Source organism: Lissotriton vulgaris, unplaced genomic scaffold (assembly GCF_964263255.1).
Source record: "Lissotriton vulgaris unplaced genomic scaffold, aLisVul1.2 SCAFFOLD_1770, whole genome shotgun sequence".
In the NCBI taxonomy this organism is placed as follows: domain Eukaryota; kingdom Metazoa; phylum Chordata; class Amphibia; order Caudata; family Salamandridae; genus Lissotriton; species Lissotriton vulgaris.
Genome location: NW_028241569.1, coordinates 155,335 through 181,524, shown reverse-complemented (window position 1 = coordinate 181,524; position 26,190 = coordinate 155,335). Strand labels below are relative to the sequence as shown.

At 47.0% G+C, this 26,190-nt stretch overlaps 1 protein-coding gene across 2 annotated transcripts in view; it reads left to right on the top strand.

Moving 5' to 3' along the window:
* LOC147670615 (uncharacterized) overlaps positions 1 to 26,190 on the top strand; it is a 59,526-nt gene that overhangs the window by 9,514 nt on the left and 23,822 nt on the right. For both annotated transcript variants that reach the window (XM_086948128.1, XM_086948129.1), the window contains exon 2: positions 5,350 to 5,439. The gene's annotated coding sequence lies outside the window, so the exon portion shown is untranslated. The remainder of the gene's footprint in view (positions 1 to 5,349; positions 5,440 to 26,190) is intronic.

Here is a 26,190-nt window from a genome sequence, read left to right as displayed (position 1 = left end):
TCATGGGAACAGTCCAGCCCCAAGTGCCAAGCCAGGTCTTTCTTGAACCGGAAACAAGCATCCTGGGCCCGGTTTGGGGATAACACCCCTCATTAGCCAGGCTAGCTTGAATCCAGTGGCAAAGTGAGCAAGGGCACTTACCCTAGGTGGTTCCTTGGGTCCCTGGCTACTCTACGTCTTCTGGGTCCAGTTTTGACTTAGGTTGTGGTTCGCATTCAACTTTATTAATATATGGTTTTATTCTCCTCCTGGGGACCACTGTGTATTTGTGCTACTTACATGTTCTTTTACTGAAGTATGTATTGTATGTATTGTGTGTATTGTGATTCTACATTTCCGGGTAGGAGGTATTGCAATGTGTTAGTGAGTGTTTATAATAAATACATATTTTTATAACTACACTATGTGGTTCTTTTTCACTTAACCTACACTATATGATTAGTACTGGTAAAACCAGCTGCTTTACACTCCTTATGGACTAAGCCTGGAGGCTGCTCTCCACAGCTACCACTTAGAGAGCTTTCTAAGGTTGACTAAGACCACTAAAATCACCATAAGGGTTGTCTATATTAGTGGAGTGGTGTGGCTCACTGGTTAGAGGCGGCAGACCCGGAAGCAGAGGTCGGCCCGGTCCCAGGGTTCGATTCCCGACGCGGCAGGGTCTTGGGGCTATGGTCAGCGGACTCGATAATTCTCGCCTCGGTGCCTACTCCAACCATGGGTCCCACTCAGCAACTCTGGGCAATAGCTTGCTTAATCTCTACTAACGGCCCCATCAGCGCCGGGGATGCTTGTCTTCACCTTGGAGATGCCCAGGAGGGACCATCTCACAGGGAAAGCCAGGATGGGTTCCCCAGCGGTATACAGCGCCGGGACGCCCCTTTGCTGGGGCAGCTGTGCGCTTTACAAGTATACAACATTTAACATTTAAGCGAGCACCATATCCATATCTTAAGCCAGCCCCCTACACCTCTGAAGTATGAGTTGTTTCCCAAGCAATAGAAAAATGCACCAGTTTCTACATTTTACATCCAAATACCCAATCAATCAATCAGGAGTTTGTTAAAGCGCAACTACTCACCCGTAAGGGTCTCAAGGCGCTAGGGGTGTGGGGGGGGGGGGGGGGGGGTGCAGGTTCCATTCCATCAAGGAGGGGTCTGTCGAAGAGCCAGGTTTTGAGGTTTCCTGCGAAGATGGGGAGCGATCTTGTCTGTCTGAGTTGGAGCGGAAGGGCGTTCCATGCTTTGGCCGCGAGGAAGGAGAAGGAGCGGCCTCCCGATCTGGTCTTTCTGGTGCGGGGGACCACGGCGTAGGAGAGCTGGGCTGATCGTAGGGTCCTTTGGGGTGCGTGGAATTTGAGCCGGCTGTTCAGGTATGCTGGTCCGGTGCCGTGGAGGGCCTTGTGTGCGTGGGTGAGCATCTTAAAGGTGATTCTCGCCTCGACGGGGAGCCAGTGGAGTGTGCGCAGGTGCTGGGAGATGTGGCATTGTTTTGGCAGGTTGAGGACCAGTCTTGCGGCGGCGTTCTGGATGTTCTGTAGCTTGCAGATGAGGTTTTTGTTTATTCCGGCATAGAGCGCGTTGCCGTAGTCGAGTCTGCTGGTGACCAGGGCGTGAGTGACTGTCTTTCGGTGTTCGAGTGGGATCCATTTGAAGGTCTTACGAAGGAGGCGGAGGGTGTGGAAGCAGGAAGATGAGACAGAGTTGATCTGGCGGTCCATTTTGAGTTCGGAGTCCAGGATGATTCCCAGGTTGCGTGCGTGGTCTGTGGGGGTTGGCGGGTTTCCGAGGGCGGTGGGCCACCAGGTGTCGCTCCAGGCGTCGGGGTTTGGGCCCATGATGAGTACTTCTGTTTTGTTGGTGTTTAGTTGTAGGCAGCTGTTTTTCATCCATTTAGCGACGGCTTCCATGCCTTCTCGAAAGTTGCGTCTGGCGGTGTTGGGCTCGTTGGATAGGGAGAGGATGAGCTGGGTGTCGTCTGCGTATGACACGATGTTGAGTCCGTAGGTTCTGACGATGGGGGCAAGTGGAGCCATGTAGACGTTGAAGAGCGTCGGGCTGAGGGAGGAGCCCTGGGGGACTCCGCAGGTGGTAGGTGTGGGGTCTGAGAGGAAAGGGGGGAGTCTGACCCGTTGCGTCCTGCCGGAGAGGAAGGAGCAGATCCAGTCGAGGGCCTTGTCCTGGATTCCTGCATCGTAGAGTCTGCGTATTAGGGTGCGGTGGGAGACTGTGTCGAACGCCGCTGATAGGTCTAGGAGGATGAGGGCTACTGTTTCTCCTTTGTCCAGTTGGGTGCGGATGTCGTCTGTTGCGGCGAGGAGGGCGGTTTCCGTACTGTGGTTTTTTCTGAAGCCGGATTGGGAGGAGTCGAGGATGTTGTGTTCTTCAATGAATGTGGCGAGTTGGCTGTTGATGGCTTTCTCGATGACTTTCGCTGGGGAGGGGAGCAGGGAGATGGGTCTGTAGTTTTTGAAGTCGGTGGGGTCCGCTGAGGGTTTCTTTAGGAGGGGGTTGACCTCGGCGTGTTTCCAGTCGTCGGGGAACGAGGCGGTCGCCAGGGAGCGGTTGATGGTGTGGCGGAGCATGGGTGCAATGGTGTCGGCGGCTCTGTTGAAGATGTGGTGGGGGCAGGGGTCTGTGGGGGCCCCTGAGTGGATTGACTTCATTGTCTTCAGTGTGTCTTCGGTGGTGAGGGCTGTCCAGTCATCAATCGCTGGTTTCCGGGTGCCGGGGGTGGTTGGTGAGAGTTCAGTGTGTTGGTTGTCTTCGTCGAAGTTGTCGTAGATGCTCTTGATTTTGTGGTGGAAAAAGGTGCTGAGTTTGTCGCAGAGGTCTTGTGAAGGAGGGATGTCGGTAGACTCGCTGGTGGGTTGGGTGAACTCCTTGATGATGCTGAAGAGTTCCTTGCTGTTGTGTGCGTGGGTGGAGATTCTGTCTTCAATCGCGTTTTTCCTCGTTTCTCTGATGAGTTGATGGTGGGCGTTGGTGGCGGCTCTGAAGTTGTTGTGGGCTTCTGTGGATTTGGTGTTTCTCCAGGCCTTTTCGAGGCGGCGGCATGTGCACCTGGACTCTCGAAGTTCGGTGGTAAACCATCTGGCTTTCTTGGCACGGGTATTGTTGTTTTTCTTGAGGGGGTCTATGGTGTTGGTGCTGTCCGAGATCCATTTATGCAGGGTTCGGGCTGCGGTGTTGGGGTCGTCGTTTTCCGCGATGGTTGGGGTGGAGTTGTTGAGTGAGGAGGTGAGCTGGTCGTCGGTGATTTTGGTCCAGTTTCTTTGTGGAAGCAGGTGCTGGTGTCTGTGGATGGTGGGTGTTCTGAAGGTGAAGTGGACGCAACGATGGTCGGTCCATGGGAGTTCGGTGGTGTGGCTGAAGGTGATGGAGTTTCCTGTAGTGAAGAGGGGGTCGAGGGTGTGTCCTGCTGAGTGCGTGGGCTCGGTCACGATCTGGCAGAGTCCAATGTTGTGGAGGTTGTCCAGGAGGCATGTGGTGTTGGGGTCCAGTTGATTGTCGAGGTGGAAGTTGAGGTCTCCCAGCAGGGTGTAGTTGGTGGATGCGATGGCCTGCGGGGAGATAATGTCCTTGATGGAGTTGGCGAAGGGTCCGCGGGGTCCAGGGGGTCGGTAGATGAGGGTTCCTCGGAGGGCGGCGGTGGGGCTGACCAGTATCTTGAAGTGAAGGTGTTCCATCAGTTTTGTGGACTCGTCAGGGAGTGTGATCATGCGGAGGCTGGATTTGTGGACGATGGCGATTCCTCCTCCTGGGTGGGTGGGGCGGTCCTTCCTGGAGATCTTGTATCCTTGGGGGATGGCGATGGCGATGTCCGGTCCCGAGGTGGCGTTGGTCCAGGTTTCGGTGAAGAATGCTATGTCCGGGGTGGTGCTGTCGAGGAGGTCCCAGATTTCTGTGGCGTGTTTGTGGAGGGATCTGACGTTGAGGAGGATGCATTGCAGGGTCTTCGGTTCGGTTGTGTTCTTGTCGGCGGGTTGTGCTGGATCCGTGTTCTTAGCGGTGCAGCAGGTGTGCCGGCAGCGGTGACAGCTGAAGGGTCCATGGGTGTCGGCTGGTGATGCTAGCTTGCAGTTGTTGTTGCAGCCTGGGTTGAGAGCGTGGAGTGCTGCTGGGTCGTAGCGTTGGCGAGGCGAAGGTCCAGGGTTCCTGGTGCTGGTCGCGGACGGGTCGCGGACGGGCGCAGACGTGCTCGCCTTTGACGCGCCTTCGGTGCACCAGCGGCGCGCTCGCAGCCCGCGGCCGCGCAGTGGCCGCCATTAAGTAGGGGTCGGGGAGGGCTGGACAGCTGGGAGGCGGAGAGAGGAGCTGGATTGGGCCGGTCGCGCTGGGGGGGGAGGGGCCGCGGGGGCAGCAGCGGCGGGGAAAGGTAAAGGGAGGAAAGAAGGGATAAAGAAAAAAGGGAAAATAAGCAGAAATAAGGCACAAAAGAGCAGAGATGCAGAAAAGGGCAGAATGATGAAAGATGGAAAGCGTAGAAAAACGAGTGAAGGAGCAGAGGGAGAGAAAGGGAAAATGGGCAGAATTAAGGCACAAAAGAGCAGAGGTGCAGAAAGATGAATGATAGAAAGGGTAGAAAAACGAGTGAAAACAAGTGAAGGAGCAGAGGGAGAGAAAGGGAAAATGGGCAGAAATAAGGCACAAAAGAGCAGAGATGCAGAAAGGTGAAAGATAGAAAGGATAGAAAAACGAGTGAAGGAGCAGAGTGATAGAAAGGAGACAGAGGTCCACTGGACCACCAGGGATGAGGCGCAGGGAAACCTGCGGGTGGAGGAGGGCCTCGATCACTAACACTCACCCAAGCCCTATTCACCATTCCCCTTATGTATATGGGGAATTAGAGGTCCAGCAGGTTTTCACAACAACTCATAATCTCATTTTGACTGGTAACTCCTTTTACTATTCGGCCTAGCATTTCCTAAACCATCGATAAAGAGGCTCCTAAAGTACGCACATTATATTCTTATCGTTTGCATTAGTCATTTGTGCATGTCCTTTAGCAGTAAAGATATATTTGTTATTTTGCTGTGGAGTGTACCCTGCATGCTACACTCGCAGTGATTCTTGTTGGTGGATGATACTCTGGTCACTTTCGGATGCATTGTATTGAAGCCGGTTTTTGGGATCAGGCCAGAGACTGGGTTCTGGTGGATGCTGATTCTTCACAATTCTTACAGGCCGGGCACAGGGGAAAAAACATGTACACTGTATTGCACAATTTTGGTTTAGAATTCAGGTCTCTGGGTTTGGCACTTTAACTCTTAGCTCCATGTTCAAACATTTGTTCTTTTTATCATCACACAAGAATCTGTTCACCCCCTGCTTCTCTTCCAAATTTCAGGTCCTGTGATTGTGCCAGTGAAGGAAGCAGAAAAGGAAGCGGTGCGCCTCTTGAATGATAAGGAATCAAGAAACAGAAGTAACCAAGCAAGTAAGTGACAATTTACACATATGTTATCATCAACCTAATGATAAGGCATAGAGAATTCTCCCCACACAATCATGTGCTTTCTTGAACACACAGAGACATACATGCACATGAACATATCTGCACATCAAAAGATATTCTCTTCATGATGCACACACAGAGGAGGAGGGATGGCTCAAACATTTTGGAATAATTGTTTTACATGTGAATAAGTCTAATACTGAGAATTTTAATATGCAGTAGACAAACAACTTGTTGTTAAAGTTGGTGTTGGGAAGTAGTGCAAGCTTTGGATCAGACATGTCTGTTGAAGGCCCCTGGACCGAATATACCTCGTTATCCCTCAGTCTTTTTCCCCGCAGGGAATTACAATGCGGTCGTTACAACGACCGCGCTGTAATTCCGCATACCATTACCCCGCAAGTCATAACAAAGACTTGCGGAGGGGCGGCGCTGGATGTTGGAATAGTCTAATTTACTATTTCAACTCCAGTCTTTGCAGACACTAGGGAAGGTGTTGGATTTTAAATCCAACACCTTCTCCGCCCTCCGCAAGTCGTTGGTCCGACTTGCGGAGTAATGGTATGTGGAATTTTAACGCGAACATTGTAATGACCGCGTTATAATTCCCTGCGTGGAAAAGGTTTGTGGTCCCGATGGGATCCCAACGGATATCTTCCTTGAGACTAAAGATGTGTGGGACCAATACTGTATTCAATGTGGTAGCTAAATTAGGACTGCTTGGATCGTGGAAACACTATCAAAAAAATTATAGGCCCATATCCCTAATTAATGGTGCAGCAAAACTGATGATTAGAGTTTTGCTAAATAGGTTAGAGGAATGGCCAAGAGAGAAAACGGTCCTTTCGGAGGCCTAGTACAGCTTTAGGAAGGGCAAGAGAACAATTGATCAGTGTTTAAACCTCTCCATGATAATCTCTAAATGTACAATTTTGAAAAAAAAGGTCAGCTCAGCATGGCCTTCATGGACATTGCAGCTGCGTTTGACTTTGTGGTTCCCAGCAAACTATGGGCGATCATGGAGAGCATGGGAGTTGACCCTGCCATTATTACCCTCATAAGTCAGCTAAATCTTGGTGCAACTGCGTGTGTCCATTATGGCACAGAAGTGGCCTGCACAAAACCCTTTTTTTTTTTTTTTTGTAAGACATTTATTATGGAAAAAGAGTCATAAGATTACACTGCGTCACGCCAACAACCCGGAGGCAGGCCGCTATGAAGTTTACATATCACCAAGCATAATAAAGCAGTCGGTTTTAACGTAACTCTGCGGAACTCCGAGCTCCCAGAAAGATATACAATACAGTAATGATTTGTATGTGAGCAATGCAACCTTAGCACGTTGAGTGGTCTTACTTTTATCAGTGCAGTAGACAGATAACCGTAGCATGAGGTAATATGGCTGTTCCGGGGCGATCAGCAGACCCCAGTATTGAAACAGCATATGAAAAGGGTACGTCTAGCAGTACTGTTTTCACCCAACCTTCCCCAACAAACAAAAAGGAAACGTAAACAACCTAACATTGGTGCAATTACAGAAAATCAACCACGCAGTGTCCCACACATTTATGGGGCTGCGTGTGCCTGCGCCGGACGACTATCAGTGGATGGCGATCTGTGGCAGGGGTGGAGGTGTGGCAGGTATCAAGCCTTCTTCGTGAAGATGGAGGGGGGGGGGGAAAGTAGGGGGGGGAAAGATGATGTCGGAGCAGGGCAATCCACCGGGTCATGTGGTCTCAGGGGAGGCAGCTGGGACAGGACACGCAGCGCGTGCTAAGTCAAAAAGGACAGCAGGGTCAGTACTCACTACGGCCAGGGCAAGCTAGCGCCGGATTAGATCAACAGAGTTACAACAGGCCGATCTCATGCTCAAATCATTCAGCCCATATCATCCGAAACACTCACATCAGGTGTTCCCCCAGAGGCGACCGAACCCGCACGCTCTCTGGTCCATTGCAGAAATGGATACCAAATGTCATTCGGCCTAGAGGCAGTGGGCATAGTCTCCCAGTAGTGAGTTAGTTGTGCATGCCCATAAGCGACATCCCCAATCCACTCTGTGAACAATGGAAGTGCTTTCCTGCCCCAGTGTAGTGAAATCTGTCGTTTTGCATAGAGGAGGAGGAGTGCATGCAATTTCCTGTCACAAGGTTCAGTGTCTTTGACATAGCCCAACAAGTCCAGGAGTGGTGAAGGTGTGTCATTTCTGTTTAAGATTTGGTTGATAGCTGTGAAGACGTCCGCCCAGTATTCGTTCAGTTTGGGGCAGCTCCATGCCACATGTATGAAGGACGCATCCTCCCTTCCGCACTTCCAGCAGGACGTATCCGTGCGGATGCCCATTCGGTGTAGCAGCATCGGTGTGCGGTAGTACCGGTGTAAGAATTTGAAGTGTATGAGCCGCAGTCGATAGTTTGGAGATAGTGCCGTCAGTTGTTTGCAGCAGTACTCCCACATTTCGTCGGTGAACGGGACTTCCAGGTCAGCAGCCCAAGCCATCTTGGCTGTGGCCACAGTGATTGGGGCCTGCTCTTGCATGCTGTTGTATAGTCTCGATACTAGTTTTTTGGGAGAAGGTTTTGAAAGCAGGTTCTGGAGGGCATCTAGAGCTCGCGGCTCTTCCGGGAATTGGGGCCCCATCTTTTTGCAAGATTCCCTAAAGGGAATGGTATAGCAGTGCGTCCGCAAAAGATTCAGGCTGGTCGTCATCTCTCGCGCACAGCTCCACAAAGGTGCCGTCGGGATATAAATCGGCGAAGGTGTGCAGCCTCTTCCCGCGGAGCATGAGGACGTCACCTCTTGCAGTTAAGCAGGGTAGTATCGGGTTTCCCCGTAGGGGGATGGCAGGCGCGTAAAGTAAGGAGTCTTGCTCTCTTTTGCAGTTCTCGCCCGGTCCAGCGTACCATCTCCACGGTGTCGATCTCCCCTGAAGGGCGTGAGACTTTCCCGTATAGTGCCATTCGCAGAGGCAACGGGGCAACCACGGCCAACTCCACCGCCACGTGCGGTTGGTAGGGAGTGGGGAAGGCCCAAAAATGCAGAAATTGCGCCTGCGCACATAGAGAGTACAGCCTCAAGTCGGGAGCCCCAAGGCCCCCTTGCCGAAGCGGGAGTGTGAGTAGGTCCCAGGAGACCCTCGCCTGTCCCCCAGCCCAAACCAGTTTCAATAACAGAGAGCGAACACGTGCGTGAAAGTGCGACGTCATGGGCAGCGGAATATTCACGAACAGATACAGGAATTTGGGGAGAATCACCATTTTCGCTAATGCTATTCTTGCAACCAGGGACAAGGGCAGTTTATTCCAAACCTCGATCTTCCCTTCCAGCCAGTCCACCGCTCTCCCAAAGTTTAGTGACCATAGCTCCTGCACATCTCGACTGACCCATATCCCCAGGTATTTAACAGCCTCAGTCTCCCAACGCAGAGGGTAGTCTGGAGCTGGCCGACTAGTCTCATCTGTCAGAGGGAAAGCCACAGACTTAGACCAATTTATGGATACTCCCGCCAGGCCCTCAAATCTCACGAATTCTCGGAGCAACGGGTTCATGTTGTCTTTGGGGTTGACGATGTACAAAGTCACATCGTCGGCATATAACGAGATCAGTAAGCTCCGGGAGCTGAACCCGATGCCTCTCGCGGTGTGGTGTTGTCGTATCCTAGCCGCAAGCGGCTCCATTGCAATGGCAAATAGGAGGGGGGACAGTGGGCACCCTTGTCTGGTTCCTCTAGTGATATCGAAAGGTCTAGAGACAAGGCCGTTGACGCTCACTCTAGCTCTGGGTCCAGTGTACAGTAATTTTATTAGAGTCATGAAATTACGACTGAATCCCATTCTTTCCAAAATTTTAAATAAATACGGCCATTCCAAAGAGTCGAACGCTTTAGTGGCGTCCAAGAACACCACCGCTGCCTGCACAGATGGATGTAAGTAATGAAGGATCGAGAAAATAGTTCTGAGGTTGTGTGACGTGGCCCGACCGGGGATGAATCCGGACTGGTCAGGTAGTGCAATGATCGGCAACATCGGCTGTAATTTGTCCGCAATTATTTTAGCATAAATTTTTGCGTCCACATTAATCAGGGATAGGGGCCTATAGGAGTCCAGGAGCATCTCGTCTTTGTCAGGTTTTAAGAGCGTAATTATTAAGGCTTCACGCATGGAATCTGGCAGGGAGTTTAATTCAAGGGCCTCCACGAACACTGAGTGTAGTTTCGGCGCCAGCTCATCTGCATAAGTTTTGTAAAAGGACGTCGTCAGGCCGTCAGGCCCAGGGGCCTTGTTTGCCGGCATGCTTTTGATCACCTGGACAATATCCTGGACGGTAACAGGTAGGTCCATGTATTGTCTGTGGTTGTTATTAAACCAAACTAGAGCAATAGAGTCCAGAAAGCTGTCCAAGGAGGCCGGGGCAGTGGGTTGTTTGGAGGTGTACAGGGACGCATAAAAGTCAGTGAAAGCGCGTAACACAGCTTCTTGGCCAACGGCCAAAGACCCCTCCTTGTCATAAATGGTGTGGATGTGGTGTGATTGTGTGCGAGGAGCTATCAACCTGGCCAGTGTCCTGCTGGGCCTATCTCCCTCTCCGTATCTGCGGGCCTCAGCTTGCCTCCCCAGAAACCGCACCTCGCGCTCCGCTTCCTCATGAAAGGCAAGCAGCTTTGTTTTTATGTCACCAGCAATTGCTAAGGTCGGGTCAAGGCTAAAGGCCGCATCCAGACCTCTCAACTCCCCCTCCAGTTTGGCCAGTGTGTCACGAATTGTTCGCAGCACTCCCGCCTGTCTTGCTATGCACTGGCCCCTGATCACCGCCTTAAAGGCATCCCATTCAATGGCTTCTGAGGTGACGGAACCCGCATTCTCGGCAAAGTATTTAGTGATATCATCTCTTATCTCCTCAACAAATACTGGGTCCGTGAGTGCGTGTGGGGGTAATCGCCATGTGAATGCCCTGTTAATGGTGTCGGGTAGGCGCAGCTCAAGCATACAAGGGGCGTGGTCTGATAGTGATCTAGCTTGTATTTCGACCTTTGTCACCCATGTTGCAACCTCAGGAGACACCAACCAGAAGTCCAATCTGGACCAAGCCGCTTTATGACATGTGTAACAGGTTCCCATTCTCGCATTCGGATGACGAACTCTCCACACATCAGACAGTTATCCCTCACCCATCACATCAAGGACGGCCTGGCGCGCTCTGGCATGCATTGGTCTACTTACACCTCGTCTGTCCATGTCATCATCTAGCACAACATTAAAATCACCTCCTATCACAACTGACGGACAGTCAAGCAGCGCAATCTGCGCCCATACACCTCTAAAGAAGTCGGGGTCGTCTACATTTGGACCGTAAATGGCAGCCAGCACGATAGGTCGCCCCTGTAGGGAACCATGCAAGATTACGTATCTTCCATCCACGTCCTGCATGTGAGCATGTTCCCGCCAATCCAGCCCCCTGCGTACAAGTATAGCCACCCCTCTCGCATAATTAGAGTAAATGGCAGAATACACATTTGACCATCTGGAATTTTTCAATCTGGGTGAAGGGGTTGTATTAATATGAGTCTCATGCAAGAAGCAAATGTCTACGTTATGTCTGGCCAGTGTGCCATGCATCAGTCGGGCTTTTTTGTAGTCCCCGAGGCCTCTGATGTTCCAGGTCCATAGCTTAATCCCTCCCATATCTGAGGTATTGTAGAGGTAGGGTCATCCCCATCCTTTCCCACCCTCCAGTGCCACAAGGTTCTTCACACCTCCCTGCCACTAATCTCGCGCACAAAAATGAAATCATAGCAAAAGGCACATTGCACCGTGTCAGAACAAAAAATAACAATTCAATAAACCCCCCCCCATTTCCCTCCACCCTCAGCAACCTCCCAATTAGGTCGTAGTACGGCACGCAAGGCGTGACATAAAACCAACATCGAAAACAATGGGAGGCACCCCATGGGGCGTGGTGTGCCCAGCTTACACCCCCGTGTGAACGGGGTGGCTACAGTTAGGTATAAGGTTCCATGGTCTCTGCGGGTCCCCCGCCCTAGGGTCATTTGGTTCTACCATTTCTAATATTCACATAGGCAGTAGGGCACCATTAATCACAGCCGGGTGTCTGGGGATATGGCATGTTCTCACCCCTCTCGTTCCCAGGTTAAGTGTAACAGCAGTGATCGTAAGGAGCCTTCGTGAACCCATGTAGGACATGAGGGGGTAATCCTATAATGTCGCAAACCGTACAACAGCAGACCATTTAGTCATTGTCACTTAGCTGTTCCGCAGTGTCCTCGTGTCTGGGCGACCTCCTTCTGGCCCCCGCACCACCGATGTGTTTGGCGAACTTGAGTGCTGATTTCGCATCAGTGAAAAAGTGTGTAGTGTTATCATGGAGTACCTTCAATTTTGCTGGGTATGGTAGGGAGTACGGCACACCTGCCTGCAACAACAGTTTCTTCGCCGGCAGGAATTCCTTACGGGCCGCTTGCACCAGGGGGGTGAAGTCTGGATAAAAGGAAATGTTGTTTCCTTTATGGGTGATTTTGCCCTTCTCTCTCGCCAGTCGCAATATCAAGTCTCTGTCCTGGTAATTGATCAATTTAGCGAGGATGGGACGAGGTGTAGTCCCTGGCGGCGGTTTCTTCCCTAGCGATCTGTGCGCTCTCTCGACCGTGAAAACTGAGGACAGGTGTGGGTCGAATAATTCATGCAATAGGTCTGTCACATACGTCTCCATCTTGTCAATGTTTGTCGTCTCCGGAATTCCCGTTATGCGTATATTGGATCTACGGGAACGCGCCTCCAAATCATCTGACTTGGCTCGCAAAACGTCTAGCTCTCGTTCCAGAGATGTGATATGCTGCTTGGCCTGCTGTTGGAATTCACAGCATTCGGTTTGCCTGTTTTCTAGGCAGTCCAGCCGAGTTTCATGCACGTAAACCTTGGATTTCACAGATTCCAGTTGCGCAGACATGGCGTCGAGTTTGGTGTCAATACTTTTCAGGCTGGATCTCACCTCCATGATGAGCGCTCCAAAGTCTATATCTGTTGGTGTCCCTTGCGACGACGCCATGTCACCTCCCGCCTCTGTAGCCGGGTTCTTCGGAAGACGTTTATTATCAAAGCTTATTTTGGGCTGTCTGGCTTCGTTTTTCCCCATCGTGGTGGTGAGATCACTGCAGCAGGTGGCTCGGAAACGCAGTGGTACCCCGCAGTTTTTATGTGCGCCGACCGGTGTGGTTTCGGAGCAGTACAGGCAGTCCCGGGGGGTTCTGGACGTGTAAGCCGTGTTCCCAGGCCTCAGTGGCGCATCTACACAGTGTTCACGTTGTCAGCAACGGGCAAGCCAGGCCACTCGCAAGTCACAAAATGGCGGGCGCCTAATGTACTTCACTTTAGCGGCGTCGCGCAGCGTCTAGCAAGTCAGCAGAGCAGGGGGCCGGTATACGATGTCAGGGCCCCAGTCCCCCGGTGCCACAGCGGTGCAGGTATTGCTCAGGTCCCGTTATCTAATGGCGGCAGCACCTCTCAGGCGGAGCGGTGTGGGCAGGAGGGTGTCAGTAGGCCCCCACCACACTTACCGCTTCTCGCTTCACCCCTATCGCCTTGGCCGGTATTTGTAGTGGTGCAGGGTCAGTCTCTAACCCGGTTGCAGCAGCTCCGGTCACCATGCGCCAGCTCCGGAAGAATGGCGGGTCCGACTCCTGCGTCTCAGTCGGAGCCGTCGCCAAGCAGGGGATCCGGCCGCCCTCCGTGTTCCACCCGCCTGCAGTGTTCAGGGCCGCCCCCCGGGCTCAGCAGGGGCTGATCGAGGATTGTTCTAAGCAGCGGCGCCGCCGCCAGCAAGATTTCGCACCTTCGTTTGCCGGACCCCCAGAGGCCTTCAAAGCCGCGGGCTGTAGTGGTTCGCGTTGCCCAGAGCACAGCACTTCCGCCCAGGATCAGAGCGGGCTTTCGGGGCGACAGTTCCGCAAATGGCTCTAGTTTCCCGACCACATCAGCTGCGCGCCTCAAACTTCCGTGCAGGGATCCTGTAGGTGTCCGCTGTCGAACCCTGAGGTAGCGGGGGTTCGCAAGTGCCAGGATCAGGATAATAGCAGGATTAATGCTCGTAGCCGGCGGAGCTCACTCACAGAGCGGCCATCTCGCAGCTCGGCTAGCCACGCCCCCGGCCTGCACAAAACCCTTAATGTTAAAAGAGGTGTGAGGCAGGGGTGCGTCCTTGCTCACTTTTTGTTCTCTCTATGCTAATAAGTTGGACGGGTTACTGAGAGAAAGGGTCCCGGACGCCCTATAGGTCGAGACATCCCCTCCCCCGATGCGCCTCTATGCAGCCGATGCAGTGCTTCTGGCCAGAACGCCTTGGCACTGCAGAAGCTCATAGAGGAGTATACCAGATTTATGGCCACCGAGGATCAGTGCGTATACAAATACAAATCTTATGTGATTTCTGAAGGCAGTACATCAGACAAAGCCTTAATATTTTATATAGATAAAAGGAGGGTGGAAGTGGTAGACACATGCTCGTGTTTGAGGTCCTCTGCGATAAGAAATCATCAGGGGAAAATATGGTTTTATACAGAGTGGCCCTTCTGGAGAATAGTATTGCAGCCATTTGTAAAATTTCAAACAAACTGGGTGCTAAACCAATTCCTGAGATCCTGGATATCTGCTTGACCAAAGAAAAAGCTATCCCTACGTATGGGGCATCGGTCTCAGGTATGATGGATGTAGAACCACTGCAGCAGGTATATCTAACAAATACCAGATTTCATTTCATGCATTCTGTAAAAGATTGTTACCACTTCCTCGCACCTGCACTAATTACATCTTTCACACTGAACTAGGTCTATTGTACTGCGAGGATCACATTAAACGGGCCCCATTAATATTATGGCTCTCGGTATGGAAAAGAGAAAGCTTTCCTTTGAATCAAGCCGTGCTTAGAGATTGTTTAACAATGGACTATGCCCATAAGATACCATGGTTGAGCTATGTGGAAACCTCCTTTTCAGCATTAGGTCTCCAAAGATTGTTTGACTCTTCATCGTTGTGTGCACTCTTTTTGAAGGGCAACTTAAAAAAGATTTTTCTAAAAAAACTGTTGAGGATAGACGGGAGAAAAATAAAGATTAAAGTATGGTAGCTATGTACCCCTCACTACCCTCCACGAATACGGGAACCCAGGCTTATTTGATTTTTGCACAGAATTCCCAGCATAGATATATATTGACAAGATTTTGCTTAAATTATATTCCACTTATATTTGGCTTTCCATCAAATATATATTTCATGAAGGAGTTACCCGCTTGCCATTGTGACGGGAAGGTGGCACAAACCAACTCACATCTTTTATTTTTTTTGCTCCTTTTGTGGCCCACAAAGACATAACTTTTTTGTACCTCTTTTACAGAAGTATAATTTTAGGCTTTTATTAAAAAACTAGAAGATCCATATGTACGTTACACACTTGCATCCTTTTTGTGGGCGGTATTGAGATGTAGACCCTTGTCTCAAGATATGTGGGGCCAGGCACTAAGATGAAGAAATGAGAAGGTTTTGTAGTGTAATGATCAGAGATGTATGGGGGGTGATAGGGGAATATAGCTACCTTTGTATAATCATGTTAGTATCCATGCGATTTGATGAATATGATGCAATTTGACTAATTACATCTTTTTTATTGTTTTAAAATTAATATTTCATGATTTTATTGTAATTTATTTGTCGATATTCTGCATTGTATGAACTTTTATGCATGGAAATTAATGCAAAATAAAGTATTGATTGATTGGCATTCTTTTCACTTGGGCTCAGAGCAGTAATATGGCAAATATCATTGGTATTCTGTCCTTCCTCTTTACCCACTTTTGATCTTGTATTTGTAGGTGTTCCTAAACCAAAACCATAAGCAGGTCATTGGGTGTCACTAGGTTTGGCCCATATACATTCATATACATACATTCAGCCGACTGGCTTGTTCTACGTACCCTCACTGTTGAAACAGAATAAAAAGAATCTACCTGAATGAACTTTGAATTTTAATCTCCGCAAGACTTTTTTCCTTCCATCCGAATGAGACTTTTTGCGTTCTTCAACTAGTTGTTCACATGAACTTTACTTTCTCCTATGTGTGCTTAGGCATTTTGTTGTCGTTTGCTTGGTGTGGTTTGTTACACGCCTCCTCAAGGGATTATGGGGCTTATCCCCTTGCCTAGTTAGCACCATATTGTATCTACATGCTTCTTACATCATACTCAATAGCGTCTAATTGCTGAGCGCCAAACTAACTCCTGAACTAAAAACCCTTCCCAGGTGTATTAATACATCCTGACAGTTACATACTACTAACAGCTGCAAGGACAGCTGCAAGCTCAACTGAACATGTGCGAAGGTGGAAGATGCTAAATATATCTCGTCTCTATGCAGATTTCAGGAGCAGAGAACAGCAAGGTAGGACAGAGCACATGGCGAGCACATGGTAGCACATGACAAACAAAATGGCTGACAGAAATACAAAATGGATTCCACAAAACGGGCAAGATAGCCTTAAATACAAGATGGCTTCAGTCAACGCTAACAAAATCGATACCAAATTACAACAAATTACCCTTTTAGCGTTAGCTGAAGACATTCGTTCATTTGGGGTAATCTAAATATTCATCCCGTACATCTATTAGCATTATTTCGGCCACCTCTTTATTCAACATTTTTTGGGTCTTTGTTTCTGCAACATTCTTTATGGCAGGTATACAAACAGATGCAATTAGAGTAAAGTATTGGACCACATTGGATACATACACAGCATGTAAAAAGTATCATAATCATTACACACAGGATAGTCAGTAGCTTCCAGCCCCAAGCAGAAACAAAGTCCAAAACCATCCAGCAAAAGTCCAAGTACCAGAGTCTGGATGAATTTCTGCAGCAATCTTATGCAGTTTTGATATTGCGTCATTTACTGAAGGTGAGTGATCCGGTATGAATACGCAACAGCTGCTACCGATGATGCGACATGCACCACCTCGATCAGCGAGAAACACATCTAGAACAATTCGGTTCTGGAGAGCTACAATTCTTGCAATTTACAGCTCCTCTGTAATGTTCCCAAGTGCCATAGCTGTCTGATTGGTAACAGCTTCCACAAATCTAGTCAATCGTCTTATTTTCCTACTGTTTAATGCAGCACCCACAAAGAAGAACAAACCTAAATTAAAATCGACATATTGTTGCAGAGTAGTGTCAGTTTGGTCTACTTCGTCAGCACTTATTGTCCTTTTGTATCTATTTCTAGAGATATCGTCGAACAATTTAAGGTCCCGATGATATGATGCAGGTGCCAGAAACACAGGGGGTAATAGAAAGGACACATAGCACACACCTGACCACCCAGCAGGTTGTTGATAATATCCTTGGCTACCCCAGATAAAATAAGTATTATGTGAGGCTATAAAGCTACTGTTATTAACACCTTCAATAGTCAGAATTACAGTACATTCACTTTTCCCCACTTGAATTATCCCAATACTACTTATACATAGGTCTGCTTTAGCTCTGGTAACAGAAATCACAAATTGTTCATTACTGGTAATAGTTCTCATATTTGTGAAGACATATGGTGTTGAAATATTGTCCGGTTGATACTCTTCCCATTCCCATTTGGTCCCTTTGGCTTGAGGATAACCATCTTTATCTTGGTAGCATACTTTATTGAGGCGAAAATGAAGCCCACCTACTGTACGTCTTCCAAATGCAAACAAAAGCACTACCAAGCTTGACAAGAGCCATTATGAGAAAATGGAAGAGGAATAAAAGGTGTTCCTCCTTTCTTTTGGTGCGCAGGTATCATCTCACACACCCAACAGTTGGTAGTATTCGCGGCGTTATGCGTATGATGCAACATCTGCATGAATGTGTTATTTAGGTAGGTTTGTCGAAGCTTCTGCTCTTGATAGGGAAGCGTGAAGTAATGATGTTCCATTGGTGCTGTAGTAGTGGCAACAAAAAGCTGTCGAGCAGGAGCCTTTTCAACAAACCAGGTGATTATTGCCATAACCACCAGAGCAACAACAAACCATACAGCACAAATGATTCTTTTGTTATGCATTTTAGCAACCGTGATAATTGATCTTTCTACAAACTAGTTGAAAAAATCATGGGAGCTCTTATCCCTGGGCAGTCGCTGATTGCTTCACCACGGGCCAAGACGGGTGTCACTACACTACGCAGGACTGATCCCCCCCCACTTGCCACATCGGCTCTCCGTTTCACTAACCCAGGGCGGTAGCTCAACCAGTCTTTTTCAGCACTGCAGATTCTTTCCTCGGTTTCAAGTGGTATCGCAATGTTCCAGAAATTGTGTGGTCCGGGAAGACTTCTGCAGATTCTTCAGGTGAGATAGCTTGACCTTTCTCCGTCTCCAGAATCTCTCGATGGTCGGTCAATACAGCAGGTTCCACCAAGGCAGGCGACACATGTTTGCAGTGTGTGCTATGGACCCAGTTTTTCTTGTTCGTCACTCAAACTGCTGTCCTTGTTGCTAGGAGCACCTGCTACGGTCCTTGCCACCTCTGCTCCAAGCTGTTCGATCTGTCGAAGACCTTGACCATCACATGGTCGCCAGGACAGAGTTCGTGGGCTTTACCTGTAGATCTGTCAGGAAACGCTTCTCTTTTTTAAGGGAAAATAGGAAACTTAATAGGATTTGTGAATTTTTGAATAAGTCTGGAGCTAATATTATATTCCTAGAAGAAACCCACCTAGAGCAGCAGGAATGTAAGGCAGCTTTTAAAAATCAAAAGTGGATTCAGGATCTTCTCTGCTCTGAACAGACTGGTAGTACCAAAGGTGTGGCCCTGATTATTAGATCCAACAGTGGGATATGTGTGGAAAAACATCAAACCGATTATACGGGTAGATGGTTAACAGCATCCTTATTTATAAAAAACACACGGGTGACATGTGCTATATACTATGGACCGAATCAGGACTCTCCAGAAGCACTGGTTAATCTAAAAAATAGTTTTCAAACCTTAAATGCTCCTATTATATTAGGGGGCGATTTTAATTTAGTATTTGATCCTAAATTGGATCGTACGTCCCGAGCTATTTCTGCCACATCATATAAATCTAAAAGAGAGCTCAGAAACATGATGAGGGATTTTAACTTACTAGACATCTGGAGAGTGAAGAATCCAAATAATAGAGACTATTCGTTCTATAGCCATAGACACAGACACCACTCACGTATAGATTTTTTCCTTATTGATCAAGGATTACTTCCAAAGACTGTGTCTACCACCTACATTCCTGCCATCTTATCTGACCATTCTATGGTAGAATTAACAGTGGTATTCTCTCAATGTGTTCAGGTAAGACGTTGGACCCTAGATAGGTCCCTCCTATTACAGGAAGATTTAGAAAATGACCTACTAAAGCGTATAGAGGAGTATTTTGAAATCAATAACACCACTGCGTCAGAACAAACTGTATGGGAGGCATTTAAGTGTTACTTAAGGGGAGTACTTTCTACCATAATGATACAGAGAAATATAAAGAGGAAGAAGACAGAGGAAGACTCGCTGTATAAAATCAAACAAAAGGAGCAAGAGCTTCAAAGAGCCGCACTAGAGCAACAAATCAACTTGCCTTCCATTCAGAAGGAGCTAGAGGACTTAAAAGTCAAATACCAGGCAAATCTTGATAAGACTATCAAAGAGAGGTGGGATGCTAGTAGATTGCAGAACTTTTCCTATGGCGAAAAATGTGGTCGTATTCTGGCTTGGAAGGCCAGGTCCGATCGAACTAGAAACCAGATAACCAGGTTAAAGATACAGAGCTCTGGCGAAATAACATTTAATAATGATGAGCTATTGGAAGAAGTTAAGCTATATATGCAGAACCTATATTCTGGTACAGACAATAAAACTTCCACTGAAGAAGCAGCTCTCTGGCTGGAAGAGCTCAACCTCCCATACTTAACTAACGAGGATAAATTGATGCTAGGCTCTTTGATTAAAGAGGGGGAGGTCCACGATCAGCTCAAAAGAATGGCCAGGGGAAAATCAGCTGGCCCAGATGGCCTTCCAGTTGAAGTCTACCAAATGGGGGCTGCTATAATAGTTCCAATTCTTACATCTCTATTTAATAAGATACATTTCGAGGGACAGCCTATCCCACCGACCTGGCTGGAAGCCACAGTAACGTTAGTCCCTAAGCCTAATAAGGACCCGCTGACAGTTGAGTCATATAGGCCAATCTCGCTGCTAAATATAGATTATAAGATCTTTGCTGGGGTTTTGGCGGCGAGATTGGCCAAAGTAATTAAGTCCTTAATACATGAGGATCAGAGGGGCTTTATGCCAGGCAGGCAGTTAAATGAACTGACATATCAAGCCATTGCTGCAATAGATTATGCTTCAGAGCAAAAAAAACCCTTGACTATTGTGGCAATTGATGCCGCTAAGGCCTTTGACCAGGTCCACTGGTTATATTTATGGGAGGCTCTATCTAAGTTTGGCATTCCAGCTAATTTTATAGCATCCATAAAAGCGCTATATCACAGTCCTAAGGCCAAGTTCCTTGTAAATAATCTGCTAACAGATTGGGTTCATATAACACGGGGTACCAGACAGGGATGCCCCCTGTCTCCTTTATTGTTTAATCTTTATATAGAGCCTTTGGTAAACCAGTTAAGATCTGATACTATGATTAAACCCTTCCAGATTAATGAGTTAGACCTGAGATTCGCACTATATGCTGATGACCTCCTAATGTATACATCTAATCCTGAGATATCCATCCACCGCCTATTTGGTCATGCTGAAAGTTTTGGGGTGATCTCAGGATATAGAATCAATAAAGAAAAAACGGAGGTCATGCAATGGAACTATGTGGAAAAACTTCCGGAATCAAAACCCCGGATGAGATACCTTGGAATTCACTTAGTTCAGAATATCGTAGAAACATCCAAGGTGAATATGGACAGAGTTTACAAGGAAATCTGCGGGACTTTACAACGTTGGTCTGGCCTACCACTAAACATCTTTGGAAGGGTTAATTTAATTAAGATGGTTATTTTGCCAAAGGTTACTTTCCTATTTAATTCATTACCCTTATCATTTGATCCTAAAGATATCGCCAAACTACAGGGAAGAATCGGATCTTTTATCTGGAATTGTAAATCGCCCAGAATTTCTTTAAAAAAATTGCGACGGAAATTGAAAGCTGGAGGACTAGCTATGCCAGATATTTTGTATTATTGTCATTCTTTTCACTTTAAAAACTTTAGGTGTATGGCAGACAAAGCCGATACATCCTCTTTAGGATGGCTATTTCAGGCGCTACTACATGGTATCCCTTTAGGGCAAGAATTCTTTTTGTTCAAATTTGGAGATCCAAGATTCTACAAGAAGGTTAGATTAAAGGTGCTAGGAACTGCCCTGAGAAACTGGGTGTTTGTGAGAAAGAAACTGGGTATTCCTTATTACACCCCTCAGGCCCCTATATGGTATTCACCTGGGACGCCAGTATGCCTCAGAGACCAACTATCAATTCCTCTTAAAACAGCCGGTTTTATGCAATGGCAGGATTTTATGGATAATTCCCAGCTATTGGGGTGGGACTCACTCTCCAGGTTGACAAATGGGACTCTCACCAGATTTAAATTCTATCAGTTATCAAGTTGGTGGTCTACCATTCCATGGGAGTTCACAACCAACCCAAAATTTGAATTTGTGATGAGAAAGGGTAGATGGAAAAAGGAGATCTCCTTTTGGTATGAGGCCTTAAATGAGAAGGATGAAATCTCAGAGAGTGAACTTAACAAACTCCGGGGGGAGATAGACGACCTGCAATGTGATAACTTGCTAGCATTATGGGGAGACTCCTTTAAATTGTTAAATATAGTGGTGAAATCTGCCCCCTAAAGCGCAATCATCTGTTCACCTTAAATAGAGTCTATATAACTCCAAAAAAACTGGTTAAAATTACAAAGCTGGAATATAGCTGTCCACGTTGTAAGGCCCCTGCATGCAGATGATAAACACATGTTCGCAGAATGTCCAAGTTTGTTACTCTTTTGGACTAAAATTGGAGAGTTCATATCTGACGTACTCGGCATAAATTTTGAGATCTCCTCTAGGATAATTTTTTTGGGGTTAGGGGCAGAATACCAGCTTCAGGATTTGATGACTAAATTCATCTTTTATATAATTATTCTATCAAGGCGTGAAATTTGTAAAGCCTGGAAGTCAGAGAATGCCCCTACATTCACGGAATGCCTGAAATATATTATTTATGTGAGTGAGTCCGATATGGCTTGTGATAGTTCTAGTCAAGATAAGATCTGGGCGGCCCTTGTGGCTTGGCGGAACCGATGACAGTATTCCTATGATTTCACCTGGGTACTGTTGGTGCTTGTTCTCCTGCCGAAGAAAGGGTCTTCAAGGTCGAAATGGTATGGAGCGGACACAGCAAACAGCCAAGTCTAGAGCGGGGTCTTCGCCCTTCCTCCCTACTAAGGATATAATCCTCTAAGTTTCGTGAATCGCAATGTAGGGAGGAGGAGATGCCCTAACTAGAATACCCAATCTGGTATATGAGGAATACAAAAAAAAAAAAAAAAAAGAAGCGCTTCTCGAACCTGTTGATGAATAGAGATCAAGCTGTCGGTTAACTGTGTCAAATAATCATTCATCAGAACACATGGAAAATCATGTATGGGGCGTGGCTTAGGAACTCCCCAAATGTTCATTGGTCTCCCAAAGACCACTTCATATGGGGTAAGGCCAGATCGTGAATGTGGCATCAATCTTATGGACAAGAATGTCAAGGGTAGTGCATCTGGCCACTTCAAAGACGTGGAAGCCAGTATTTTCGCCAACTTTAGTTTCAAAGTAGCATTGTACCTCTTCACTAATCCTGCTGATTGTGGGTGGAAGACTGCTTGGAATTTCTGCTTGATCCCTAATCCTTTCAGGACATTCTCAACAACTTGCCCAATGAAATGAGGTCCGTTGTCACTCCACAAAAGTTTACAAACACCGTATCTAGGGAAAACTCCTTAAGAAGCACCTTAGCTGTAGTGAGAGCTGTATTATCCTTTGTAGGGTATGCCTCTATCCATTTGCTGAAGGCACATACCACCACTCGGACATATTTTAAGTTATTGCAGCGTTCAAGTTGGATGTAATCCATCTGCAAAACTTCAAAAGGTGCAGTTGGTGTAGCAAACCCTCCTGTAGGAGTTTGTGTCCCTTTTCCAGGATTATACTGCTAACAAATCAAACAGGACTGTACCACTCTCTTAGCTGTGGTGGCAATCTCAGGATGCTCCCAAACTCGTGTAAGCAATTTCGTTATTGGTAAAGCTCCAACATGTGCCAGCCCATGTGCCATTTGAACCATAGGTTGTAAATAGGCTGCAGGCAATTTCCATTTATCCATGTCTTTGTTGCGCCAACAACCCTCATCGTCCAATATTCCTTCTTTAGACCATTGCTCAAGTTCTTTCACAGAGGCAGATCTTTGTATATCCATACTTCCTCTCTAGCATCATGCCAACGCTCAGCTTGTGATTTCACTGCGTACATGGATGTAGTGCTTCGCTGCATCGCAGTCTCACGGACTACGCGGTCTGCAAGGGCATTGCCTTGTCCTATTTTGTCAATGATTTTTTTGTGCACGCTACACTTCATAATAGCAATTTTCTTTGGGTATGTAAGTGCAGGCAAGAGGTTTTGTACTAATTCTCCATGCATTATCTGCATCCTGTGGGATGTAAGAAAGCCTCTTTCCTTCCAGAGTAGGCCAAAATCATGAACCACTCCAAAAGCATAGCGGCTATCCGTGTAGATGTTCACACACAAGTCAGTGCTAAGTTCACACGCTCGTGTCAAAGCTATTAGTTCAGCTGCTTGAGCCGACTTCTGTGGTATGCGAGCTGTTTCCACTGCTGTCTCAAGTGTCGTCATTGCATATGCAGCTGAGGTCATGCCATCTGGTAACTTCAAACAGGACCCATCAACCCATAGTTCCCCATCTACATCTGGAAGGGGTGTATCTTGTAAATCGACGCAACCCTTTGTCTGTTCCTCAGTAAGGAAAATACAATCATGAGTCTCTTTTGATTGAGATTCAGTCACAGGATATGGCAACAAAGTGGCTGGATTGAGTGTCGCACACCTCTTCAAGGTAATATGAGGTGCTAACAGTGTCAATTCATATCCGGTCATGCGGGCACTAGTTAAGTGTTGTGTCTTGGTCTGATTCAAAAGGGCATCTACTGTATGGGGTACTAGCACTAACAGTTTATGTGACAGAACTATCCCTTCACTCTGACGTATGGACACAGCTGTTGCTGCAACCGAACGAAAGCACCCAGGTAATGCACGAGCAATAGGATCAAGGACAGCTGAAAAGTATGCGCAGGGACGCTGCTTATCACCATGTGTCTGTACTAAAACTGACAATGCACATCCATTTTTTCATGTACATAGAGTGTAAAAGCCTTCGTGTAATCTGATGTGCCTAACACTGGTGCAGAGCAAAGAGCTTGTCTTAACTGACGAAAAGCATTTTGGCATTCATCTGTCCATGGAAGGGGGATCGGAGTGTCTTTAGTCAAAAGCGCTAGCAGGGGTTTAACAATGTGTGAAAAACCCAATATCCATTGCCTACAAAACGAAGTCAAACCAATGAATGCACGGACATCTTTCTGGGTGGAAGGTACTGGTGTGTCTTAAATTGCTTGTTTGCGATCTGGTGTAAGTGCACGGCCCTCCTTTGACAGAAGGTGACCTAAGTAGGTTACCTTTGGTCTACAATATTGCAATTTCTTTCGTGACACTTTATGATGGTGTGTAGCAAGAAAAGAAAATAGTGACAAAGTACACTCATCACACAGTTCAGGCGTATCGGCTGCCAACAAGATGTCATTGACATATTGTATGAGAGCCACTCCTTTAGGCAAAACGAAAGAATCAAGCTGTCTCTTCAATGCTTGACTGTAAATACTAGGACTCTCAGTATAGCCTTGAGGAACTCTACAAAATCTATACGATCTATTATTCAAAGTGAAAACTAACAAATATCGGCTATCAGGATAAATAGGGATCGAAAAGAAAGCGTTCTTCAAGTCTATCACAGAGAATGTAGTTGCTGTCGGAGGAACCAAAGTAAGTAGTGTTGTTATGTCAGAAGCTACAGGGTATTGTGGTACTACAATCTTATTAACGTCTCGCAAATCAATAATGAATCTGTAAATCCTAGTATTAGTATCCTTTTTCAAAATGGGCAGAATAAGACTGTTGCAAACATTCGTGCTTCCTCTAGGCCCTGAATATCCTGAGCGATTTCTCGTTTGTCCCCGACCACGTGGACACTGCTGAGCACGCAGTACTGGTCAATCAGAAAGCCAATGTCCAAATTTCTTGCAGTACGTACACTGATCAACAGACAAATTTGAACGAGTATAAGAAGGAAAGGACGAACCATAAGATCCACGTCCACCTCTATCATTACCTCTAGAAGGCGGTCCATAAGCTTGAGCCAACATAACCTTTGTTTTCAACTCTTTAGACTTTTTATCCTCATTACTTTTAGCTTCTAATTATTGTCGCTCATAATACTGAGCCATAGTTAGGAGAGAAACCGGAGAAGAGGTAGTCCATGAACTTTCACTCACCTTTAGGCGACTAGCTATTCCTGGCAAAAGGTTTGCAACATATTTATCAATAAACAGATGCCTACCTGTGTCATCTAAAATCGTGGAATGCTTCTTCAAACGTGTAAAGAAGTCAGAAGCTGATTCATCTACCTTTTGCTTGCAAGACGCTAACACTGTCCAATCTATCTTTTTAGGGGGAATGATCATCTTTAACTTAACTAATATAGCTGCCGGAAAATAAAAAATTAACTGACACGGTTTCTGTGCAGGTTCTCTATCTTCATCTAACTGCTCTAAATCTTTCCACAATGCTCCAAATGTCGCACAATCATCAATTTTACGCACAGTTCTCCACATATCAGGCGGTAATATTAGTCCAAAAAACAAATCAATATCAGGCAAAGTCATAGTACAAGAGCTAATGGCACCCTCAACTTCCTCATAAAAGGCTGCTGGATTCTTTCGCGGATCAGGCAATGCATTTTTAAGGGCCATAACATCTGCTCTATTCCAAGGAGTGTAAACCCAATTATAAATAAAATAGCCTTTTGCATCAATAGAAGTCTTATCATCACTTGTACCCGTTCCTTTAGGAGAAACATATAAAGGCGCGGCTTCCTGCATGGGTTTCACATTAATTACAACATTCTTATCTGTTTCAGGAGTAGTAGTTTGTGCCATGCTGATTTGGGATGTTTGTGCAGCTGCATCTGCTGCCTTTTTCTCCTCTCGCAAACGGGCTGCTTCAACACGCACTTTAACCAAGCGTCTGATCGTGTCAGCCACCTGGGAGAAGACAAAAAGACCTTCACGTAGTTGTTTACAATCAGCTGCTACATCATCGGGCTCCATTTCTACCGAATATTTTCTAAACCGTTCAATAACCTCTTCGGCAAATATATTGGTAAAATATATTTGCTCCCTTTCCTGTCAATCTTTTATACTATCTAAAAGTTCAGAAGCAGTGGCAGTACTACTAACGGCTTTACGCGCAGCAGAGCTAATCTGAGGCGCACTTTAAGCAGATAACATCGAGCGAGTTTCTCTAGCTTTGTCCTGGTCTGTAGGAGAGTCCTC